The sequence below is a fragment of the Monodon monoceros genome, unplaced genomic scaffold (assembly GCF_005190385.1).
Source record: "Monodon monoceros isolate NGI ecotype Baffin Bay Population unplaced genomic scaffold, NGI_Narwhal_1 Super_Scaffold_6, whole genome shotgun sequence".
In the NCBI taxonomy this organism is placed as follows: Eukaryota; Metazoa; Chordata; class Mammalia; order Artiodactyla; family Monodontidae; genus Monodon; species Monodon monoceros.
In genome coordinates, this window is record NW_021703783.1 from 34,104,977 (window position 1) to 34,131,790 (window position 26,814).

Here is a 26,814-nt window from a genome sequence, read left to right on the forward strand (position 1 = left end):
GGAAGGGAATTGCAGGGGTCCAGGTGAGGATAATGGTGGTGTGGACTAGGGTGAGGTAATGGAGGCAATGAGAAATGGTCATATTTGGGGACTATTTTGAATTTAGCTCCCAGATTTGCTGATGTTCTGGGGAATCAAGGACTCCTCCTTTGTTCATTTTGCCTGAATGCCGTGAGGTGCCATGAGATCAATTTTTGGTATTTTTAGTTTGGGATGCCTGTATGTTAGACATACAGGTGGAGATGTTGCTTAGGGAATTGGATGCAGGAGTTTGGAGTTCAGGGGAAAGTTGGGGCTGGAGATATAAATTTGGAAATCACCAATATATAAATGGTATTTAAAACTAAGCAATCGGGTGAGATCATATAGAACAGTGCTTTCCAATCATTTTCATGTTGTAGCCCACATTGAAAATCATACTGTTTGTACACTCGAAGAGGCAAATAGACAAAACGGCCTGAAGCCAGAGGTGATGACCCAGAGCCTCCAGGAATCACATCTTGGGAGTGCTCACAATTTGTGTGTTCACAATGGTTAGGACAGGAGTGAAAAAGCATGCCATGGGCACTCCAACAATTACAGGTAAAGAAGTAGAAGAGTTTTTAGCAAAAGAGACTGACTAGGAGTTGCAGGTAAGGTAAGAGGGAAACCAGGACCGTGTGTCATCCCAGAAGCCAAGTAAAGAAAGCAGTTCAAGAAGGAAGGAGAATCAACTAGTCAGCTGCTGCAGTAAGACTGAGCAACATGGGGATCAAGAATTGACTGTTACCCGTTTTAGAGATAACTGATGCTCAGAGAGGTTGCCCAAGGTCTGGGATGGGACCCGAGAGTCTGCATTTCTAATAAGATCCCAGGTAATGTAGATGCTGCTTATTCATGGATTGTGCTGAGTAGCAAGGCTCTTCTAGACCAAACTCTCCTGCCAAGTTCTTTTTTCTTTACTTTTTAAATTGGAAATACATTTTTAAAAGAACTGACTCTTAGATCTGGCAAAATTGAGATTTTTAGGGACATTAACAATTATTATTTTAGTCTAGTCAGGAAGACTAAAGCCTGATTGTAATGGGTTCAGAAGTGTATAGGAGCACTATTTATAGTAGCCAAGACATAGAAGCAACCTAAATGTCCATCGACAGATGAATGTATAAAGACGATGTGGTGTATATGTACAATGGAATATTACTCAGCCATAAAGAAGAATGAAATAATGCCATTTTTCATTGGATGGACCTAGAGATTATACAAAGTGAAGTAAGTCAGACAGAGAAAGACAAATACCGTATGGTATCATTTATATGTGAAATCTAAAAAAAGTGATACAAGTGAACTTGTTTGCAAAGCAGAAGTAAACTCACAGATAGAAAACAAACTTATGGTTAACAAAGGAGAAAGGGAGAGAGATAAATTAGGAATGTGAGATTAATAGATACATACTACTATATATAAAATAGGTAACCAACAAAGCCCTACTGTATAGCACAGGGAACTGTATTCAATTTCTTGTAATAACCTATAATGGAAAAGACTCTGAAGAAGAATATAAAGAAACAAATCACTTTTCTGACCACCTGAACCCAACACAGCATTGTAAATCAACATTGTACTTCAATAAAAAAAGAATGTAGGAGATGAAGAAGGAGTGGCAATGCATTTAAGGAAATTTCCTGAAGAGTTTTATTTTAAAGGGGAGCAGAGTGATGGGGCAGTACCTGAATGGAAATGAGTGAGGTTTTTTGTTTTGCTGCATTTTCTAAGGGACTAACAAGAATAACCCAGTGTTAAGGAAAAAGTGATATTTCAGGAAAAAGAAGGGATAATTACAAGAGCTAAGTCCAAGGGTGAGAAGGGGAGAAGATCCTCACCTGCACAACTGGACTACCGGGTCCATGAACGACCAGGTTACTTGGCCTTACATAGGAGTCTGGACAATTCATCTGCTTCAACAGGTGGAAAGGCAGAAACTGTGAATACAGACATAAATTGATTAGTAGATTTGTTGGTGGGAAAAATAAGTTCTCAACTAATTACTTTTCCATTTAGTGAAATAAATAAAGGTATCAACAATGAATGAGTGGAGTAGGCGTTTAATATTATATTTGAGGACAAAGGAAACAGTGTTTTTCATAAAGTAGTCTCAGAGAATAAGAAGGTGAATTGGCTAGACAAATGCTGGAGATCCCACTTGAGATCTGTGGTCATAAATTTAAGACGAGAGCATTCTATATGATTGTGCGTTTAGCTGCACCAGAGCAGGAGCAGAGCAGATGGAGAATTGGACTTAAACGTGGTTTGCGTTTCGCCACTGAGTACAACAGGGGGACAGAAGGGCGAGAAGCTGAGATTAGACGGAAAGGAGTGATTATGGTTATTAACAATGGAACCCAAGCTAGGTAAAAAGAGGTATGAGTATATAGAGTGGGTGATGAACTGAAAAAGTTGGTGAGGTCAATGAATCGAGAGTCCCTGTGGGCTCAAAGAATTGTTAAAATCTTAGTGTTTGAAGCACTGAGCTGAAAGGATAGTAAGTGGTCCTTTCTAGAGAGTAGGATGCTTGCTTTTAGGAGTGCTACAGACTGAATATTTGTTTCCCCTCAAAATTCATATGCCGAAATCGTAACTCCCAATGTGATTGTGTTAGGAGGTGGAGACTTTGGGAAGGAATTAGGTCATGAAGATGGAGCCCTCAGGAATGCGATGAGTGTTCTTATAAGAAGAGACTCCAGAGAGATAATTTTTCTCTCAGCCGTGTGAGGATACAAGAGAAAGATGACTGTCTGCAAACCAGAAAGAGTGCCTTCACCAAACACCGGATCTACTGGTGCCTTGATCTTGGACTTCCCAGCCTCCAGACTGTGAGAAATAAATGTTTTGTGTTTAAGCCACCCAGTCTATGGTATTCTGTTATAGAAGCCTGACCTGATTAAACAGGGAATGGGTGATGGTGGTGGTTGTTTTCATTGTTTGGCAATGAGAAGTTCTATGGAAGTAGGTTGCCAGGGTGGAGTAAAGACAAGATCACAGGCGGGAAGGAGGTCAGGGAGGAACCGAAATTTCAGGGTTTGGGATGAAACAGTCAGGTGGAAACAGAAATGACCAAGAATGATGACAGTTCATTGAGTCACGTGCAGTCATCTGAAAAGAAGTAAGGGATGTGTTAAAATCTGCAGTGAATAAAGAAAAGTGACCAGAAGGGTCGTGGATGCCTGCAGTGTGGAGTGAAGGTTGATAAACCAATATAATTCTTCAAAAGAAGGTTGAAAAACCAATATAATTCTTCAAAAGAAGAGAAATATTTTAGGCAAGGAGGTAAGAACGATTGTTAGGAAACAACAGAAAGGAGTAAAAGGGCAACTATCCCACTTTCAGGTCCAGTGGTTTTCAAGATGAAGGTGGAAGCAGCCATCACTTGAGAAGGCTTGTGTGATGCTCTGGTCTTAGGGAAGTACAAGATTTTGGTTAGAGCAAGGTGGCTGGAGCCTTCAGAGAAGGAATTTGAGGATGGAGGGGACTTTGCTGATGACAATGAAAAGTTCCAGAGGGCATAGTGGAAGGATTTGAGGGTTAAGGAGGGGTGGAATTTGGGTTAGATGATTGGATGTACAGTGACAGCAAGGGTCTAGGCAATGCAGGAAGATTTCAAGGGCTTAGACTTCTTGTGATGATTGCAGTGGGGAAGTACGTCATAAAAGGTATTCGGTAGGGAGTTTGGTTCCTACTTGTCCAGTCTGATCTCAAGCATACTTCCCTGAAATCCTCTACCTATTCAATTTAACATCTTCCACCCACTGATATACCTATTGCTCCAACCTGATCCTTCTACACAATATGGCTTTATCACTATTCTCTCCTGCTTCCTCTAGAAAATTCCCCCATATTCTTACCAAGTCAGGATTCATCCCTTCACATACCTCTATAATTGTCTAACGTAATCTGCCACTTACCTGTTCATTTATGTATAACATTTCTCTCACAATAGATTATGAGCTCCTGAACTGCAAATATAGGGTGGCTCCTATTCTCCATAGTACCCAGAACTGTTGTCAAAGGTCAATAGAAATGTAATTAATTAAATTCTCCCCTTTATTCACCCTGAGGCCTGCAGACTTCAGCACTATATCTATGATGGTGATAAATAACCTATGGAAGACCCACGTAGAGGTAGTCCTGCTGCCTCTACCTCATTCTCCTCAATCCCAAACAAGTCTGGCCAGTGCCTTTTGGGGTTACACAGCATAGAGCAGTGAAGAGTTACTTTTGATTTGTAAAGCATGGAAATACCCACACGAGACGCAAAAATAAAATACTGCCCAAGTTGGGCTGGAAATTGGAAAAACTTAGCATTTACATGGTCTTGTTTCAATATAAAAATACAACTACGGAGTATGGAAGCTACAAGGCTCTGGTCTCAAAGTAATGATTAGGGCCAAGAGTAACTTAATTTCACAAAGTTATTTTGTTTACCAATTTTAAATATACACATGCACACACACGTATGCTTATAAAAACTAATTTTTTATGTAATTAAAACTACTTGAGGACATTTTAAATCAATTAACTGTATCTGTTATTATTACAACAGGTGATCAATAGGTATAAATGTTCTGTTATAATGCAATTTAATAGTATTCGTGTAATTTATGTGTACTGTAAATGAGAATATGATTTCACAATTTTAAAACTTTTTTCCCGCATAAGCATATTCTATTCTAACTTTGCTGAAAAGATTTATTTTAAGATGTACCTATTTTATTTTTAAAAGTGTCCTTGTATTTTGTGTTTTGTTTTCTGCTTAGTGATATTTAATCATCTTATTATAAACCTTTTATGTGATTTGTATGCATATTACTACTTTTCAAAGTTGATGAGCTGTTCTCACTTTCTCTCAAACACACATAATAGTTTGATTTTAAAATTCCCAAATGTTATAAATAATTATTTCCAAAAAAGTTCTCTGTGAAATTAATTTTTTTCTGTGGAAAACAGATGAATTTTAGCTTATTTAAGCTTTTCAACGATTGTCAGTTAATTGCCGTGTATACTGTAATAGAGTACTACAAAGACTTTGAGGGTGGCACTGAGAGTCAATGTATTCAGGTAATTTTATGGGTTCTGGGTGGAGAATTAAGTTATAGTTAAAATACATTGCTTTAAAAGTCATATACTAGGCTAAGAATGTATAAACTTTCAGAGTGTCGTCTCTCTGGAGTTGGGCTGCCTCAGTTCAAATCCCAGCTCTACCACTTCCTAGAAGTGTGACCTTCGGTGAGTTACTTCAGCTGTCTATGGCAGACATTATTGTTCATTATACAAAATGCATTCTCTACCTATTCTCCTCTGCCTTTTCTGGCTGACAGAGCCTTCACACCCCTATAGAGGCCCAAAATACCAGTGCTTCTTGTGGCTTCCCTTGAAGTTAGGTACTGGCCTGTGATCCAATCCTATCCAATGGGATGTAAAGAAAGCCTGCCAGAGATATCCTAGGGCAGGTTTCCCTCCCTGTTAAATGGAGAATAGGAGGCAATGCAATGCAGTTCTTCTTTGGCCAAATATTGTTCTGTCTCTGATGCCTGAAGCTGTGGCAGCCATCTTGTGAACTATGAAAGGATAAGCCAAAGAGCCAACCTGAGGGGAACAAAGGAGAAAGAGCCTGGGTCCTTGACAGCATCACTGAGCCACTGGGCAAGTCCAGGAGCTTTTTATCAGAGTTCCTGTTATGTTCGATTTTTAAATTTTCTCATTATTTAATCCATATTTTATAGGGCATTAGGCCATTCTGTTACATGCACATAAGAATATCTTAGTATACTCTCCAGTTCAATACTAGATAGATACAATGGTAGCAGATACCCTTGTCTTGTTTTTTATTTCAAGGGAAGGCTTTCAACATTTCACCATCATCAAATTTGATGATATCTATAGGGGTTTTTAGAAACCCTTTATCAGTAAACCATTCCTAGTTTTCTAAAAGCATTTTTTAAATTATAAATGGAGGTTAAATTTTTCTGCGTCTATTTGAAATGATCATATGTTTCTCCTTTACTTTGTTAATGTGACAAATCATATTAATTCATTTGCAGATTGTATCTAACCTAGAATTTTTGGAAACCCAACTTGTTTATGACATAATTAAACTATTATCTACTTTGGATATTATTGTTGAATTTGATTTGCTATGTTCATCCATGTTTATAAATAAGATTGACCTTTAATTTTCCTTTCTCATAATGTCCTTGTCAGATTTTTGGATTGAAGATATGCTAGCTTGTTAAAACAAGTTCATAAAAGTCTTTTTCAAATTTGCTGGAAGAGTTTTGCAAGAGAGGAAATATTTCTTTCTTAAATGTATTTTAGAAATTGCCAATTATACTATGTGGGCTTGGAGCTTTCTTTGTAGGAAAAATTTTAATTTCAAATTAATTTTTTTAATAACTGTAAGAATATCCAGATTTTTTGTTTCTTTTTGGGTTAGTATTGGACCAAATATATTTTTCAAGAATGTATCTATTTCACCTTATTTATTACAATACTGGTATAAAATTATTTTTAACATCCTTTTACTATCTTTTTAATATGTGCATGATTTGTAAAAATGTGCTCTTTTTATTCTTAACATATTATTCGTGTCTTCTACATTTTTTTCTTAATCAGTCTTATTGCTTTCTATTTCATTAGTTTCTGCTTTTATATTCATTATTTCCTGCTATTTGCTTTCTTTGAATTTATTTTGCTATTCTTTTTCTAACTCCTTGAGATATATACTTAGATCATTAATTCAGACTTTTTTCAAGTATTTGCCTTTAAGGTGGCGTATTTTCTAAGCACTGCTTTTACTACAAGTTTTAAATTTGTATTATTTTCATTCTCAATTAATTAAAAATATTTTCTAATTTCTAGTGTAATTTCTTCTTTGACATATGGATTATTTACAAGTGTATTTTTCATTGCCTAATATGTTGAGATTTTCAAGTTATCTATTTATCATTTTTTTTAGCTTGTATTTTGGTGTGAAAACATCATTTGAAATTTGTTGACACCTTATGGCCCAGTATATGTTCAATCTTTGTAAATATTCTGTACACAATTAAAAATAATGTACATTCTGCAGTTGTTGGGCAGAGTGGTACATCTATTTCCATTATGTCTAGATTGTTAATTGTGTTGTTCAACTCTTCTATATCCTTGCTTTGTTTAATTTTATGTTTGGTTTGCTTTTTTATAACACTCGTTATAATTGTGGCTTTGTCCTTTTTTCCTTGCTGTTTTGTCAGTTTTTTTCTTTGTATATTTTGAGGTTACATTATTAATTTCATACGCTTTTACAGTTGTTTTATCTTCCTATAAAAATGAGCCTTTTCTACCCTTTTACCTGGCATACATGCTTTAGATGAATCTCTTATAAAGATATATGGTTGTATGTTTTAATCCAGTCTGACAACCTTTGTCTTTTAATTAGGGTGTTTAATCCATTACTATTTAATGTAAACATTGGTTTACTTGAATAAAAATATGCCATTTTACTAAGTTTTTAAAATTTATCTCTATGTTCCTTCTTCTCTCCTTTCTTCCATTATTTTGGATCAATTGTTTTTTATTATTTCATAGTTTTCCTCAGTTAGCTTGGAAATTTGTTTTACTATCTTTTATCATTCTTTAGTGATTATTCAGAGATTTCAACATGCATACTTAACTTATCAAAGTCTAATCTTAGTTGATGCTTTTACTCCCTTCTGAGACAATGAAATGATCTTGGAATACTTTAACACCATTAACTCTGTTCCCAATTTATATGCTATCATTGTCATATGTTTCAAATCTCTATATATTTAAAGTACGTATAAGTCGTGATAACTGTTGTTTTATACAGTTGATATTTATTTACATTTACCCAAATTTTTACCATTTCTATTATTCTTTTTCCCTTCCTTAATCTCTTTCTATTTACCATCATTTCCTTCCTCCTGAGGAAAGTTTCAGGTTTCATATACTATGGATCTGCTGGTAATGAGTTTTCTCCATTCTTTAAATTTTATCTTTACTCTGGAAGGATATTTTAATTGGGTATATAATTCTAGATTGGCATATTAGAGGTTTCATACAATTGCCTTCTGGCTTTCACTGCTACAATTGAGAGATCAACTCTCAGACAGTTATTACTTTAATGGTAATCTCTTTTTACCCTGGTGTTTTTCTTCTTTTTAATTGTTTATTTTTTTCAATTTTACTATGATGTATCCAGTTGTGGATCTCATTTTATTTATCCTGAATGCAGTTATATAGTTTCTTTTTTTAAAAAAAATAGTTCTTTATTTACTTATTTATTTGGCTGCTCCAGGTCGTAGTTGCAACATGCGAGATCTTCGTTGCCACATGCGGGCTCTTAGTTGCAGCACGTGAGATCTAGTTCCCTGACCAGGGATCGAACCCAGGCCCCCTGCATTGGGTGCACAAAGTCTTAACCACTGGACCACCAGGGAAGTCCCTATATAGTTTCTTAAACTTGTGATTTGTTGTCTTTCAGCAATTTTTGGAAAAAGCCATTATCTCTTCAAGTATTGTTTCTGTCCATTTTCTTTGTTATCTCTTTCTGGTACTGCAACTAAATATAGATTAGATATTCTTATGTAATAATCTATGAGAATTCTTACATTCTTTCCTTATGTTTCTTTTCTCCTTTCTCTTTTGCCTCATATTTTGCCTTATTTCTCCATCTGAAGTTTGGATATTTTCTTCTGAACTCTTTTTTCAGTTCACCAATTCTCTCTTCATTTGTGTCTAATATACGTTTTAATCAGTCCATTAATTTCTTAACTTTGATTGCTGTGTTTTTTGCTTATAAAATTTATATTTGGATAAGGATATTTTGTAGGTGTCAAATGTGCCATGTCATTTTTTTTTGTAGTTTCTAGCTCTCAACTGAATTTTTTTAATTTTATTTTTTATCTCCTTGAACTTGGCAACCAAGTTATTTTAAAACCAGTGTCTTATTAATTTAATATCTGAAGCTTCTGGGGTTCTGGGTTTTTTGTCTGTTGTTTCTACTGATTCTCTTTATGCTAACTAGTCTCCTTATGTGTCATGTTATCTTTCATTGTGTACCACACATTGTATATAAAAATTTGTTTGTGAAATGATTTGAGACCTAGGATAAAGTTACCTTTCTCCAGAGAGGACTTTCCATTTGCTTTTGCCAGGCACCTAAGGATTTTAGCAATCCAGAATTACCTTTAATCAACTTCAAGAATTGAGATTTTCTAGGACAGATAGATGTGAGGACTAGATTGCTTGTGGTTCAACTTTGTTAGTAAAGTGTATATCCCTTCAGGGTCCCAAGCCAAAGTGTTCACCTAAACCCTCAACCTTAACAGGTCCTTGACTCCAACTTTTGTTGCCCTAGCCCTGTGAACCAATCAGAAGCACTCCTCTCAGCCATCTTTTGCAAACTTTCAAGTTCCAACAGGGAAATGTTCCCCTCTTCCTGTACACCCTTTCCTCAGATACTAAACTCACGTTTCTCTGTTTCTTTGTTCTTCTGGATTGGGGGCTGTAATTATTCACTACCTCATCAGCAGTCTGGTATGTTCAAGCAAATGTTTTGGGGGTTCCCCCCACCTTTTCTAGTTGTCTGAGATAAGTCTAAATTGCCTTATCTTCCATTTGCTAAAGCCACTGATACGTTTTCTGGGCTTTGATCTCAGTTATAAAATGAGGAGAACAATTACATCTCTATCTTATAAATGAAAGAATTAAATAAAGTTGTACAGGTAAAGTGCTTAGCAAAGTACTTACATGTAATAAGCACTCAGTAAATGCTAGCAATACTACTACTAATAAAATAAGGATAATATTATCCTGATTAATATATTTAGGAAATGTGTTTCTTTTTAGCTGTGATCAGTCCAAAACCAAACTATTAAGGCAAACAGAACTTTAAAGAAATGCTTTGTACTGACCAAACCAGCTAAAAACCCAAGTCCCCAACATGCTCCCCAGATGTCTGGCAGCGTTCAATTCAAAGTCTTATGCCAATAATTCTATATAGTTTGCCAATCAATGATTTTACCGTAGACCAGAGGGAGAATTTATCCAAATCATAAACACTCACAGGTTCAAACGATACTTAGTGATCAAAAACACATACCCAAAAGGAAAATTGCTGAGCATAAAAATTCCATCTGGGTTAAGCTGTCTCTTTTCCTTTGTGACCTTTTTTTTTAAAATAGTTTAGTAAGTTTCTGCTAATCATATCAGAATCTCCATCTAAAATAAAAATTTTCCTGTATTTCAGTCAGGTGTATCCATTAGGATTATTTCAGTTGTGTGTAACAGAGAAACCTAATACTGCTCAGGACTGGAAGCACAGCTCCATAAAGTTATCCAAGGCTCAGGATCCTTCCAGTTTACAATTCTGCCATCTTAGGATGTGATTCTAATCCTCAAGGTCTGTATGGCTGCTAGAGCTCCAACATCACATGTATATTCCAGGCAGTTGGATTTAGGGGTGAGCACAGGGGCTAGAGGGAGAGAACGCCTTCCTCTTAGAAGGACTTCTTGGAGGATCCACACAATACTTCTATTTACCTTTTACTGGCTGGAACATAGTCACATCATCACACCTAGACACAGAAGACTGGGAAATGTAGTTCTTTACCTATGCATAAGTGCGTTCATTCACTGAAGAGAAAGGAATGAATCAACGTTAGGAGTTAACAGTCTGTGCCTCAAAATGGACTAAGAAAGGGAATTGTGATGAATTTCCTGAAAGACTAAATTAATTTGTTGTGAAAAGGTAATATTTTCCAGGTTACTTTAATCCCTAGTGCAACCAAGAGCTGGGTGTGAGCATCATGAGGAAAGGAATCAACTATTGAGATCTTGGGTTAGAGAAAAAAAATATTTGAAAAAAAAGACTAAAAATTTATAGGCAAAAAGAAAGAGGTAAAGAATGAATTTCTGGACATTTTGATATAATTTAGAAAACTTGTAAATTAAATGTCAAGGTGGAATATTTTTGTACTATACCATTGGATGTGCAGGAATTTAAATCAGAACACCCCTAAAAGTGTGTCTGTCACTTTCATGATTAATACTTTCAGAAAAGGTCCTTAAACACTTTATTCTACCTCTTAATTAAAACATGACAAGTTGATTTCTCACTCATGAAGTATTTTCTCCAGGCCATGTCCAAAACAGCCCCTTGGCTGGCTGGGTTTGTGAGGAATTATGCACAGCACCTGCTTCTGCTGAATTACATGGGACTCCAGCAGATTTTACCCAGTGATGTCAAAGGAAAATACAAGTTATTTTTCAAAGTAGGTTAGCATCAATATTTCCAAATAACTACTTGGTTTGGGGACCATCTATTCACTTAAACTGTTTTCTGGGAATTCCTATTTTTGGTAAGCTCTCCTCCTGAGCGTCCAATTGTAATACATATTTATTCTGTTAATTTTCCAGTGACTATTGTAAAATACGTTAGTGTTGATCATTGGATCTAAATTCTAAGTGCTGTCATGTTTTAAAATACAAATCTACATTGTACAATGCCCCTTGCCTTCTTTTTCCTTCAAGGCATTCTTACCTCTGGCCTGGGCTTTAAAATAGTATAGCTTATTATAATCTGTCTTTGATGCTGGAAACGAAAGTTAAGAAAAACCATTTAATTCAACAACAACAAAAAATTCTTGGAGGAAAATTTGTACTTCTGTCTTCGTTTGTTTAGAAGCAAATGAAAGCTTAGCTTTAAGGAGGGAAGAGAGATAGGTCAAACTGTTCCTTTAGCCTGCTTGCCAGATGATGCTAACACGTCATTGTGTTTTCTCACTCAGGCATAAATGCCTGAAAACTCCTTTTTCTTCTGCTTACCATTGCCTTAACCGGTAATACTCTTCTCAGACAGCAAGATACCTGAATGTCTAAACATTTATCTATACTAATACAGGCTCATTTCATGTGAAAGCCTGCCAGGCAGGAACTAGGCTGTCAGCTTCATCCCATCAAAAAGACTTTCAGTCCCCAGGACTGATGGCAGGTTCCAATTGTTAAGTCATTCTTGCTTGAACTGAATTTTAAAGTCAGGCTCCGACTGTTAAAGAATGGAGCTCAAAGAGGGTATTTAGCCAGAAATGTTGCAATTCTAAATATAATTCTCCTGGCTATGGATTTTGTTCTTGTCGTCATTATTTTTTAAATTTGGGTACTGAGCGAAACTCCAGGGCAACAAATAATGTGTAAGGGCAACCAATACTGCATAATAGTTCTTGTTTTGGTACATTTGCTTTGTAGTGATTTATTAAGGGAGACTGAAAAAGCCTGATTAAAATGCATAAACAGCGCTGAACAGTAAACAACCATGTCTAAGGATGAAAAAATGGGACCCACATGCTGTGCATGGAAATTGCCCTTAACAACATGGCCTATTGTTGAACAGATAGGAAGCCAAAGGTTGCTTGTAATCAAATTTGAAGTTTCCCATCACTTATAAAAGCAACACTTCCTTGTGCAAACATTTCAATTTGTTGTAGTTAAAAACTGCTTCCTGACTTAATCCTTATAGAAACCAGGAGTTCTTTTGACTGTCAGGTAGATAGAAAAATGTAGACAGAGAGCCCACTAGACTCGAAAAGACTAAGTGAAACCAAGTTTTTGTGTTGAGGGAGAAATAAAAACTAAAGACTCAACAGGAGCAAATTAAATCAGCAATAGAACTCAAGATAATATTTTTGGTATTTCTTTTAACCAAGGAAAAAAGAATTTGATGAGTTCGCTAGGTGCTCAAATCTCTTCTATTTTCTCATTTAAAAATAAGACAAATTGTAAAGAAAAAAAAAATTTTTTTTAAACTGTCTCACTACAGCCTGAATCGAGCATATGGAAAAAGACTCGAAGAGAAAAGATCATTAATAATATGACAAGACTTATCTGATGGGCTGAATTACATACGTACAAATACTTATTACATAATAATAATTCCTAAAATTTATGATTTGAAGAATATCCATTGCTAATTGAAGAGACAAAAAAATTAACTGTTAAACTTTTAAGCCATATTTGTTCTTCCACTGTATGGATATAGTAGAGAAGAAAGAATAATAAGTTCAGGAAATTTAAATAATTTCTTTAAATTATAATACAAATTTAATAATATTTGTATTATGATCTGTAGTATCTTAGTTAACATGAAAAGCATTCTTAAACGTTTTAATACCTTTTCCAAAGACATATAAAGAATGAACAAAAAAGTCGTCACCTTCCAGTCTCCAATATCCTTGTAGCACAATTAAAAAAACAATTCTCAAATCTCTTATTGTTAAGCAATCAGGTCTTTTTCATTTTCCAGTACTAACATTGTAATGAACATCCTTATACGATAATCTTTGTATACATTTCTAATTATTTCTTTGGCACAAATTCCCTCACATATAATTTAGAAATTGTGGAGCACAAAAATTTCACTTACTGAAAAATGGCCTTCCAGAAAAGTCTTACCAGTTTTCATCCTACCAGTAGTACATAAGACTATATCAAAACCATTTAGTGTTATTTCTTCTTAATCTTTACCAAATTAATAAGTGAAAATGGCATCTTTTAATGGCATCTTAATACAGTGCTAAGAAATCTTGTGTCCAATAATTGTTAATGAGTTTTAGTTATAATTATGGGTATTGATGTTTTATCTCTTGTTACAGATATAAAGGTGGTCAATACAAAAACTCAACTTAAGGTAGCATTACCGTTGCTCTGAAGATACATGCTTAATTGTAAAATAAAATTAATGCTTCTATAAAGAACCTGAAATCACAAATTTATGGAGGGAAGATGTTCTTGGAAAGTAACCTATCCATGCCTCTCCCATTCCCTGTAACCATCACAAGCGCTTCCCTTTACTTGGGAACAGAGCAGTGAGTCCAGAGAGGTCCAGGAATATTTGTTATCCCAGGAACTGGCCTGTGGACCACTTAGATGTGTAGGGGAACATTGCAGCCTGTGATCCACAGAGCTGCCAGCTACAGGGAGAGAAATGCTGGTCTGGGCCAAGTGTGACCTCAGAGGCCAGGATCAACAACAGAAGGGGCATTGAAGGGGCTCTTACCCCACTTCAAAAACCAGAAAGTAGGCTTTTCAGTACATTGAAGAGAGACTGGGTACTTTTTACTAAAATCATAATTCCTCATTCGACGATAACTGCAATCATCCTGCTAAGCTAACTCCCTGCCTCTAAACTCTTGCCTCACCAAACCATCATTACATTGCTATAGATTTCTTATCCGGAAACACAGGATGGATTTTGCTCTTCTCAGTTTAGAGTAAATACTTAGGCTTCCTACACCTCCACACTCTTGCCATGAAAGAAAAATTTTAACTGTTAGCATAAGTTTGAGAGCCTTCTTCATTCAGCCCTACCCTACGTTTTTCAGCATCAACTCCATCTCATTTCTCTGTACATTCTGCGCTATAGACACTGGTCTGTTCGCCACTTCTCAAACATGCACTATGACTATTCATTCCTCCAAGCTTTCGCTCATATTTACTCTTCCCTGAGCCTGGAATACCCCTCCTCCCTTCTCTGTTCACAAAATCCTATACAGATTCTTTCTATCAAAGTTAATCATTCCTTCCTCTGAAGCCTTAATGCACTCTATTTGGCACATTTCCTTCTGCCTTGTAATATTGATGGTTATTCACACCCCTGCTTTCCCCCTTAGATTATAAGCATAGGAGAAACGGTCATCATATTTTACTCATGTTTGATTTCCCCAAAGCCTACCTTGCACAATAAATACTTCATAAAAAGGAAGTGCCTGCTCAGTAATTGTTTCGTGAATTGAATTGGATCTTTTAATTACCAGTTTTAGTTGCTTTCTATATCAATATGACAAGTTTATGAGAAAAAGACACTCCCCATTAGTTCCAAAGTAGAGTTGCCAGGTAAAATGACAACACTCAGTTAAATTTGAATTTGAATTTACAATTCACATTTAACTGAAGGTCCTATATTTTTATTTGCTACATCTGGCATCCCCAATCCAAAGACATGCCAGTTTCACCACTGTCAGGGTTAACTTCTGGGCAATAGTGAATTAGTGTGGGCATAAATCTGTTTGTATCCAACTCTACTGTAGCAATATGTATATAGCCACCATGAATCCCCTTCATGTAAGGGGAAGGTAATGTTTTGGGAGAAAAGAGAACAGAAGAACAAAGGTAGTCATTTATAATTTGATCCTTATCGTCTCACAATGATAGTGGCTATTTGAGGAACCCAGGAGAATAATTTCATGTATTAATATAAATTCTTCAAATAGCTAGTTGTTCTGATCAACAAGATAGCCAAGGTAAACATTTGAGTTCTTTGAGACATTCTGCTTTCTTATCCTCACCCAGGACATTTCTTCATGCTGCCCTTGGTCTCTTTCATTGTCTCTGTAGCATCCCAACCACAATGGGGTCATTGTATGGGCACTGCTTGTGCCAACCTTTCATGCTCGGCCCTGAGGGGCCATGTTTACCTCAAGTTATTTGATAACATCCTCTCACCTTATCCCTCTCCCACACTTTTCACCCCACCTCTTCTCTTTTCTAGTTTCCTAGGCAACAGTTCGTTAGTCTAATAATAAACCAATGCTTGCCATTGTACAATGAGATCAATAGGACCGTCAGGATTCTCCTTTGCTCCCAGATAACATCTGCAGTTTAACACTAACCTTCTGGGGACAATTTCTGGCTCTTCTTAAATCCTCTGATCAAAGAGGGTTGGAATTTCCTGTAGGGGTGGGCGATGTCCTCTGTGAGGAAATCATTTTTTGGAGAGAGAAACCTTGCAGTATCCTTCAAATCAAATTACGTGAGCAGCTGTCTGCTAATGAGTTAAGCAGAATTTCTTATTTGCCGAAGTGTAACTAGTATGTTCAGACCTCACCATTCCAGCTACAAAGTAATTTCCTAGTTATCCACATCACACCTAAGCTGAGCTCCCAGTTGCCCATAAGGAACTTATTGCTCCTCAGAAGTGTGCTGTCATCACCATCCTATAGGCCATTAGAGAAGAAACCCTTATGATCTTCAAGCCTGGCCACTGTCCAATCTCTGTTCCTCTACTTCTGCAGAAGAAAGCTCCCAGGAGCCCACGGCTTCACCGGAAAAACACTCCTACAGAACCCCAGACACATTTAAAGTAATACAAATTGTTTAATTGCAGAGAATAAGTTTCTGGCCGTGCAATACACTGAAAAGGAACTGTCATCAGGATAAAAGCCAGTGACTTTGGCCGCTTTAGCAACTGCAATCTAGTCAATCACACAAACTATTAAAAGATATGTGAAGGACCCTGTAGGGAAATTGTGACTGCTGAATTAAGCAGAACAAAGGCCACACTCGGATGTTCAGCATGACTTCTGTTGGAAGAGTGAACAGCCTTCTACCTGTCAGCATATTTTTCCACACTTTAAAGCTGTGAAGGCCAAGATGTAAGTAGTGTACCCCTCAGGACTCTTGTTTGCTGGTATCTGAAACCAATCGTAGCTAGCTTTTAAAAAACAAAAATAAAGGGGGATGTATTACAGAGGGATGTAATGATTCAAGGGACTTCAGGAGAATTCAAGGGAATTCTCAGAATTCAAGGGAAGACGGGGCTAATGGGTACTGAAAATAGGAATCTCAAGAATTCGAGAATCTCAGCTCTCCTTCTCTCTGTGTGTTGTTTCATTCATTTTGTCATTAGTTTCCTCTGCTCCCTTAATCTTCATGGCAGAATATGGCTTCCCACCATGTTGTGGTCAGCACCATAAAGAAAATAAAAGCTTTTCTTGAAGGATAGGGTCATAGTTCTCAGCATGGCCACCAGGGGCCCAGCCTCAGTGGAATGGGAGGGAAGTAAAGCAGTCATTGTAAGCTGGGCAGACACTACACAAGGGATAGACTCAAAGCAGACACAGCTACCATTTTCCCTAGTTTCCTGTGACAAACTTGGAAGAAGGAATGGCAGAAATGTTGGATATCTGGTTATATGCTGATGTTAGACTTGTGATAAAAGAAATTCAGAGTGATAAAAAATTGTAATTCACAAAATGCCATGTACTTAGTAAATATCAGAAACTCCTATCCCATAAGCCTAACTGTTCATTTATTTGTCTTCTTTAATTGCTAAGCAGGACATCTCTTAGAAATAAAACTTAGTTGAATTGGTTTAAAATAACATCATTCTGTTTGGGCTTATAAAGGTTTTTTGCTCTAAAATTATTCATGATTCACCATTGGCAGAGTTCAGATCTCCTGCCTGAGTAAGTTTCCTCAGTGCAACCAGATTTCATTCATATACTCTCAAAAGAAATGAAAAGTAATCTGACAGAAAGTAACCTTTGAATGTCATTCAGCTTTGTGAGGACTAACAGATAGGAATGAAGCCCTACTCAGTGCTACCTTCATTTTTACTCTTTTCTTTGATGCCCCTTTAATGCAACGGTCATACTTTCCAGTCACCTCTTACAGTCATTTCCAAGGCATTTTTGTTCACCCTTATCATTAAAAAAATTAGTACATTCTTCCAATTTAAGTTTATTTATTTACTAAAATATTATATACATAATATTATATAATAATAAATAATGAAGCCTTTAAAATGCGATCAATACTAAATGTAAGTGGAAGTTATATTTTCTTCCCATACACCAATGATCACCTTGTGCACTGGTCTACTGTCACAGGACAGTCAGTTAGTCTGAGCTGAGTTGTTCTTAGTGCATCAGTTTGGGTGTCCTAAAGAGTAGTCCTGAACTTAAGTATAAGGTGTTCTTGATAATCATATCTTAAAGTGAATTCTCCAAGGCTCAACTTTCCATTGTGTAAGTGCCATGAAAAATTATCTGTAGTGCCAAAAAACACAGAATGAGTATAAAAGTGAGCAGAATCAAACAAGCAAAGCGAATTTTCTACAAAATGAAAAATTTAGAAAAGACGTGCTGGCCCAGCTGGGCTTGACAGCAAGGCTACACACACTGAAGCAGTTAGAACAGGGCTTCAATCTATGATTGACTGAAACACACAAAACCTAGCAGGGAAGAAGGGAAGCCAGTTGGATAATGCTGCTCTCCAATGATCAGATTCTCTTGCTTTTTCTCTGCATTCATTCCTTTTGTCTTCTCTGCAAATACTGAGACCCTGAGGTGATATTGACCCTGGCAGAATGTTTCAGGCCAAAAGAAATCATAAGATATAGTAACATATAATATAATAAACGAGCAGTCTTCTTCTTGAGTAAAACCTCTCTCACAAAAAAGAACAACCAAAATTTAACAATAAACTGAAAATAATATTTATTAAGATAATGGCAGGTAAAGGATTCATATCTCTGATCTATAATAAATGCATATAAATTAATGAGAATAGTAAGGCCTTCCACCAAATAAATCAGGAAAGGCTAGTCACAAAAGAATAAATGATAGATTGGCAAATATGTGGGGAAATGTTGAATTTTTATTTATTTTATTTTATTATTATTTTTTTTTTGCGGTACGTGGGCCTCTCACTGTTGTGGCCTCTCCCGTTGCGGAGCACAGGCTCCGGACGCGCAGGCTCAGCGGCCATGGCTCACGGGCCCAGCTGCTCCACGGCATGTGGGATCTTCCCAGACCGGGGCACGAACCCGTGTCCCCTGCATTGGCAGGCGGACTCTCAACCACTGCGCCACCAGAGAAGCCCTGAATTTTTATTTTTTAAAAAGTCATCTTATTTGTTAAATACTTATTTTTTTTTAGTATTTAAACAAAATATTATTTACTAAATTAGCAAAGATTTTAAACTGTCATAAAGGTACTGGCCAAAGTGGTGAAATGAGCACTTGAATTCATCACAGGTAGAAGTACATATTAACCTTACACTTTGGAAACCAGTTTTTCAAAACAGAGCAAAAGCCATAAGATATCTATTTCCTTTGATCTAGTAAGTCCTTTTCTATTCATTTATCTTAGGGTAATCAAAAACCAAGATATAGAGACCAGCATGTTTACTGATACATTATATAAAGCATTGGAAAAATTTAAAACAGCGGATTATTAGACAATATGAAAGTAGATAAGCAAATTATGATATATCTGCATGATACGTCATTGTTCAGCTTTTAAATTTTTGTTTATTAGGGGAGTTTGGGGTATGCTGGATGCTTATGTTAAACTCATCAGTGAAACAGTAGGATATGCAGTTGTCCTAAGTAACAACAACAACCAAAGGCTCTAGGTAGAAATGGACAAAAACTCTATGAGTTATTTTTCTTGGTCAGTGGATCTATGAATGATTTTAATTTCTTTCTATCATTTAGTTTCTATATTTATATGTCTTTTCAAATTTATATTCATGTAACAAATATTTATTAAGGGCCATGTTCCGCATACTGTCCTAAGTGCTTGGGATAAAGCAATGACAAAAACAAATTTTCCACTCTCAACAGGGTTGCCAAATTTAACAAATAAAAAATACAAGACATCCAATTAAAATTGAACTTCAGCTAAACAAAGAATAATTTTTAATATAAATATAGTATTTCATCTGGCAACTTTAACTCTCAAGGAATTTAATTTAGTTGGGGATAAATTTCCTATAAAGAGCATGAATTAATTTTTTAAATTTATTTTTTGTGGGAAAATAGACATAACATAAAAGTAACTTTTTAACCATTTTAAAGTGTACAATTCAGTGGTAGCAAGTTCATTCACAGTGTTGCACAACCATCACTGCTACCCAGTTCCAGAACTTCCTCATTGCCTCAAAGGGAAAATTCTGTACATATTAAGCATTCACTCCCCACACCCCACTCTCCAGAGTGCCTGAAAACCACTAATCTGCCTTCTGTCCCTATAGACTTGCCAGTTCTGGACATTTCATATAAATGGAATCACACAAGATGTGGCCTTTTGTGTCTGATGTCTTTTAGTTAGCATGATGTTTTCAAGGTTTATCCATGTTGGAGCATGTATCAATATGTCATTCCCTTTTTTAAAAAAAGATTTATTTTTGGCTGTGTCGGGTCTTAGTTGCGGCACACGGGATCTTCGTTGAGGCATTTGGGATCTTTTATTGCAGTGCGTGGGCTTCTCTCTAGTTGTGGCGGCGGATTTTCTCTTCTCTAGTTGTGGCACGCAGGCCCCAGGGCACATGGGCTCTGTAGTTGTGGCGTGTGGGTTCCAGAGCGCGTGGGCTTTGTAGTTTGCAGCAGGCAGGCTCTCAGTAGTTGTGGTGTGCAGGCTTAGTTGCCCCGTGGCATGTGGGATCTTAGTTCCCTGACCAGGGATCGAACCTGCGTCCCCTGCATTGTAAGGCGTATTCTTTACCACTGGACTACCAGGGAAGTGCCTGTCATTCTTTTTTTTTTTTTTTTTCTCGGTACGCGGGCCTCTCACTGTTGTGGCCTCTCCCGCCGCGAAGCACAGGCTCCAGACTCTCAGGCTCAGCGGCCATGGCTCACAGGCCCAGCCGCTCCGTGGCATGTGGGAGCCTCCCAGACCGGGGCACAAACCAGTGTCCCCTGCATCGGCAGGTGGACTCTCAACCACTGCGCCACCAGGGAAACCCCATGCCTGTCATTCTTTTTATGGCTGCATAATATTCCATTATATGTGCATACCACATTTTGTTTATCCATTCATCTGTTAATGGACAGATGGGTTGTTTCCACCTTTTGGCAATTGTAATGTATGCATTAATTTTATACTTTAAAAACATAAGTTTTATCTAAACTATAAAAACCATTAAGGGATAATGAAAATCTGTCTCAGAGCTTCCTCTATGTCAATGTTACATGTTTAGATAACTCTGAGTGAAGTAGAGGGCCAGGCAATATTCATACAACACAGAATCATGTCTTAAGCAAAGTAAAATAAAATGTGGCAGGTATAAAGAAGCATAAAATAAAGATTTTGTCATCAGGAAGCTTATACCAAATTCTGGGAAACGAAAGTCAAAAGTCCAGCATTTAATCAAAGCACGGCTGCACTGCCTCTCAGTCAGAAATAGCTGAGTTTAGATTACCAATTCAGGACTGCTCCTAGAACAATAAGTAGAGCACATCACATCTGCCTGATTAAAAAGCTTACCAAAAAAAGACGAAAACAAAAAAAAATGTGCTTCCCAGGAAAAAGAAACTGAGACCTTTATCCAAAGACAAATCACGTTTTCCAACCATTAAAGCCACATAAGTTCAGAAATATTGGAGTCTCTCCTCCAGCACCTCCTCACAGCACATGTAAGATAACTAATTCCTATCTTCCCATTTTTAGTGAGTGGTCTTTTGTTTTAGGTCCTTTGAGGTTTTCAGACTTACATCAGTAAATTCTTCCTTCCAACAGCTGGGGGAAGCTGGCTTACAAAACCTTGTGCCGGCATCAGCCAAGCATCATGAAACGTGAGAGATGGAAACGGACATGGGGGCACCTTCGCATTTTTCTCTCCTTTGGCAGGAACCCAGGCAGCCAATGCCTGACCCAAAGCCAAAGGAGACACAGAGGGGTGATCTGAGTAAGATGGGGAGGTAAAGAGGAGTCAGAGATTCAGAATTCCTCAAGTGTCTTCTCTGGCTCAATGGGTTCATTCCCTCTTCCAGAACTTGCCAGACTTTTCTTCCTTTGCCCTCACTCAAATTACCTGGCTTGCCTTATCTTCTACCGCCCGTGGACTAAAATGTGTTTTTCCTTTGAGACTCAATGCAAATCCTACCTTCTCCAAAGAAGCTTTTCAGATTGTCTTCCTTCCTGCAATAAAATCGATGTGATTTCTTCCTTCCTTGGACTTTATCTCGCCCTATGGATTACAGTTGCTGAATATTCTAGTTATTCGTGTTTTTGTGTTGGCACTTGCTTTCATACATACACCACCATCCAGCAGACGTCATACAGTCCCAAAAGGTTGTCTCCTCATGGTAGCAACTACAGTCCACTTGTTTCTAAACCCCGCCGTCCTTTTGTTTACCCCGCCACACACCCATAACAGGTTGACCAGTGTCGTACACAGGTTTGATACTTTGGAAAAAGTATGAATGGATGAATGGTTAATTATTTTTAGGCTCTAATTTCAAGGGCAAAGTCTCTTCAAATAAAAAATACTTGAAGAGCAGAGTAGTGATATTTACCTACCCACTGCAAGCTACAAGTATTTGATTGAATCTCTGTATTATCTAGGTAGATGGAGCATCTTCCTTTTATTCTTAAAAGAATTTGTCTTTTAGGGTGTAAAAGAGAAAATTTAACTCACTGTTCTCTGGATACCTCCTAAAGAGTACCTTTCCTTCATTTCCATTTTTTCCTTAACCATTATTTTCTACACTTAATTTCTCAATTTAATTTTCTACTTCAAATCATACAAGCTTTTCACTGTTACTATTTTGATGATTTGATAATTATTCCAAATATTCCAAATGGTCATGCACTAGAATAATTTCCATCTTTATGTGAAAAGTGGAAAAATAGCATGCTCTTATGAAGAAATTAACCAAAGCATTAATTTCTTTAACCAATGGTACCTGGCTATGTTGCTATTATTGTTGTGGATCATGCTGCTGATTTTGTTTGTTTGTTTGTTTGCGGTACGTGGGATCTTCCCCGACCGGGGCACGAACCCATGTCCCCTGCATCGGCAAGCGGACTCTCAACCACTGCGCCACCAGGGAAGCCCTCTGCTGTTGATTTTTTATGTTGCTCCAATTGCAGTAGAGTTGTCAACACTTCACTTTATTAATTCATCTGTTCCTTCAACAAGTATTTATTGAGTAGGGTGTCTGAGATACTGAACTAAATAAGTACAGTACTAGGCACTGGATCATTTTTCTCCTAACTCTTGACAGTGCTTATTCTCTTTTGCCAGCACAAGTTTCCCACCATCCCTGAAGGACTGGTGTCCTTCGGGATGTTGTTCTTGAATCTCCTCCTTCGGTTACTGGGGCTGGCTAACATCTGGCACAGGTGCAATCACTGCCATCTCTGGAACCAATGATGATCCTAGTCATCATTCATGGCGCTCTTTCCCACCATATCTGAAGGTGACCTTAAATTGTTTCTCAACACAGCACCTCAGAAAGCTCTGTCATTTCGATGATATGCAATAGGAAATCGACTTCCTTTTCACCTCTCTCCTGAATTACTTCATCTGCTCCTATGACTTCCACTTTCACACCTATGAAGATGGTTCCCAAACTCTACCTGACATTTTTCCTGAGTTCGAGTTTCATGTTTCCAGTAACCTAAAGTCCTTCTTCACTTAGTGTTTCAAACTCAGCTTCTTCAAAACCAAACTTATTATATTCTCCATAAAACCTGCTCTTGGGAATTACTTGGGAATCATCCAGCCTAGAGATTTTAGGCTTATCTCTTTTTCTTCTCTCTCACTGCTCATTTCCATATGAGGTTGATCATTAAGTTACGTTAATTCTACTTCATAAATGTCTCTTAAATATGTGATTTCTTATCCTTTTCCACCTTCCTAGGTTAGACCATCAGGGATTGCCTACTGGATTCTTACAATAACATCTAGCCATGAATGAATTACTCTCTCCTCCAAATCATTTTCCTCCTTGTCATCAATTATCTTCCTAAAGCATGGATCTGACCATATGAGTGGTTTCCCTCATCTCCATCAATGGATCCTTAAAATCCTTCAACGTCATCAACAGAAATAGCCTTTCCTACTCTAGCCCCAAATTACTTTTCCAAGGACATTTCTCATCACTTCCCCAATTCCCAGCTTTTTGCTTCAGGCATTGAGTATAAGCTACTCCCTAAATACACCACGAACCTTCATACCTGTGTGTTTTTCCTCATGCTGTGCAATCTCCTTATAATGCCTTTCCCCCCACGAACTGCCTAGGGAAATTCTCCTTTTTCAAAACTTAGTTCTCCCCTTCTCCTTCTGTCCTTACCTCTCCCCTCCCCAGCCAAGCCTCCATCATTGGTGCATGTTGCTGTGTTGGGTGATGGTTAGTTGAGTCTGTCCCACCAGGCTGCTGAAACCTAGAGTACTCTTATCCATTTTTGTACCTATAATACGAATAAGCTGAGTTTCTAACACATAGTAAAGGATTAGTGAATGTTCTAGGCATATGCCAAAGCAAAGCATACCCCATCTTCTGAGTCAGTTTCCTCTTTAAAGAGTAGCTGGTTGGTAAAAGAAGATGATTCGTTTGGTTTATATGTGAGTCTTAGCACGTGGTCTTAAATTGGAAATTGTTGAGGTGCCAATATTTTTTCCAAGTCTCTAGTGAAATTTTCTTGGGAAGTTATGCAGTGAGGTGATTCATCCAGACTTTGTAAAACAGAATTGTCCCTTCTTTTCCTTGTTTTAGAAACAAAAACAAAACCATCAATGCTTGATTGACATCAGTGGAAAAAACCCTTTTGTTTCCTATAATCCAGTGTTTTCATTAAGTAATTTGCAATGGGGGGGGAGGAAAAGAGTCTTTGTAGGGGGGTTCCAAAGGCATTCTGCCTAAGAAAATCTGATTAATTTGAATAGTGGATTTGGAGTCTCCAACCATACCTCATAAAAGCCATCCCTAGAGAATGGACTTCGCAGTAACAAGCTGCTTCTACTTCTGGACAGAAATCCCATTTCGTTCTGCCTACAAGCCCGTGGAAGACATTTCATGACAGTTTCAGACTGAAATATATTTTAAAGAGGGAAACCTGCTTATGGTAGTGGCTTGGCATAATAATACGATATAATCAAATGTTGACATCTGTAATGACATAACTCTTTACTGTAAAATTAAAAATATTAGAAGGCATATCAGAGAGTTAATGCAACTAGACTGTAAAATTAAAGCTAAAGACCTGTACTGTGGATGGCAGGTCTCCCCTAAACCAATCTAATAATATTTTCCTGCATTATAAAACTGTGTTTAATAAGGCAAATGGTATTAATGAATTAAAATACAGTTTATGAGAGCATGAAGGCCTCCAGTCCACATATTGCTGTCAGCAGTTCACATTGGAATTCTTTCATGAACTGTGGGGTCCATTTTGCAATCCAAAATGTAAGTGGAAGCATTAAGAAATTGGATCAAGACAGAGAAAGATTCCCAAAAAATCCCACAAAGCTAGGATACCAGTAAGTGAATCTTTCCTACAAAGAAAAAACTGCCAGATTACAAATGAGTGCTCTCTTTAGTTAGCAGGCTAAATTAGTGTGCAGCCCTGGATAAAGGGAACAATGGACACCTTCTGACACCAGGCTGTGTGTCTGGTGAGCATCCCTCAGTGCAAATGTTAGTACTGTGTGAGTATTTATTGTGTTTCTATAAAGTCCTAATGAGCTCCTTGGGTGAGAGTGAAACCCTTTGCTTTTTCACACTGTGCTCAAGACCCCTAAACTTCATGGGGTCAAATCTAAAGAAAGGGTAATGGACCATGAGGTCCAGCTTAATAGACCTGATATTAACACAGCAGCAAGAATGTCACCAAATGCAAAGTTTAGGGCAAGCAATGAATGAAGTATTTGTTACACTTAAAGAATATACAAAGGTTATAACAGAGTAGCAGCACTATATCAATGTCATCATTGCAGGACTTTGAAAATCTGCCATGTATGAAATAACCCTGCAACACATCTTTAGGTTGGTTACAACACATGAATTTGCTTTCCAGCAGCAAATAATACATTAGAATAGAAAATTATGCAACTGCAGCAACTACCTATAATTACTTTTAGGTATTGACAATTTCTTGCCCATAGAAATAATCAGGATACTCTCAGTATCTAATATTCATAGAACGGAAATACAGTGTACTCTTCATGTTGCTTATACAGTTTAGGGAAAGTACACTTTCCCTAAATGAAAAAGAAAGATTTTTCTCCTCCAGTGGTCTGGTTTCTTTAAGATAGGACAGATATCCCTTGGTTCGAAATGAGTAAAACATAACAACACCGAGTATGATGTCATGAAGCAGAGCCACTTGTGTAAATATAGGACTCTTTAACCAGATTTGTTAGTCCATGTAGTTGCTGGCTCATCACAATCCTGGTCTGTTATTACAGTGAATTTCCGTTCAAATGATGCAATGTAAGCCACAGACCTGGGATCTGAAAGCACTGTACTCCATGGTTTTGTTCGTAAGTTAACATTAAAAGCTCCATCGCTCTCTCCCAAGGGTAAGAATGGGAAGATCTGAGGGTAGGAGCCAGTAAAAATATTTATGTGGTTATGCACCTTCCATGTTTTCATTTTCTGCTGGGTTAAATAGTTTTCTTTGGCATTGACTCAAGCAGGCTGAAAATTATTTGAGGACAGGACTCTATCTCTACTTCTGTTGTTTTATGTTTCTATTCCCAACACCAACGATAAAGCCACGATATTGTCCACGTATCCTACACCTGATAGATACAGACAAGAAATGTTGTTCATTACCTACCAACTCCTCTTTTCTCCATGACTTGATCACCACAAAAGTGGAGAACTGTATTTATTCAGGAAATTCAGGCAGTATATTGTCAAATTAGCTAGCTAACATATACCATCATGAACTTTCAGCAGATTATTAATTGCTGATTCTCCATTTCACTTTACATTATTGATTTGATTTTCAGTCATCTCCCCTATCCACTAATTTTCAGAGGTTACTTGAATGTCACTTTCATATTTGTAAAATTAGACCAGGTTCAAATAAATGAAAAACCTCATAGGTTTCAGATAACTAGTTTCAGTGTTCAAGGCCATAAAGGAGGGACATTTACAAACCAGAAATGCTCCTGGACTCTTTAAGTTCCACAATTAACTGCTGTCATATCTCTTTGAGTATTCTCTTTGACTAATAGGAAGGGAAAGAATGACATAATCATTTTACT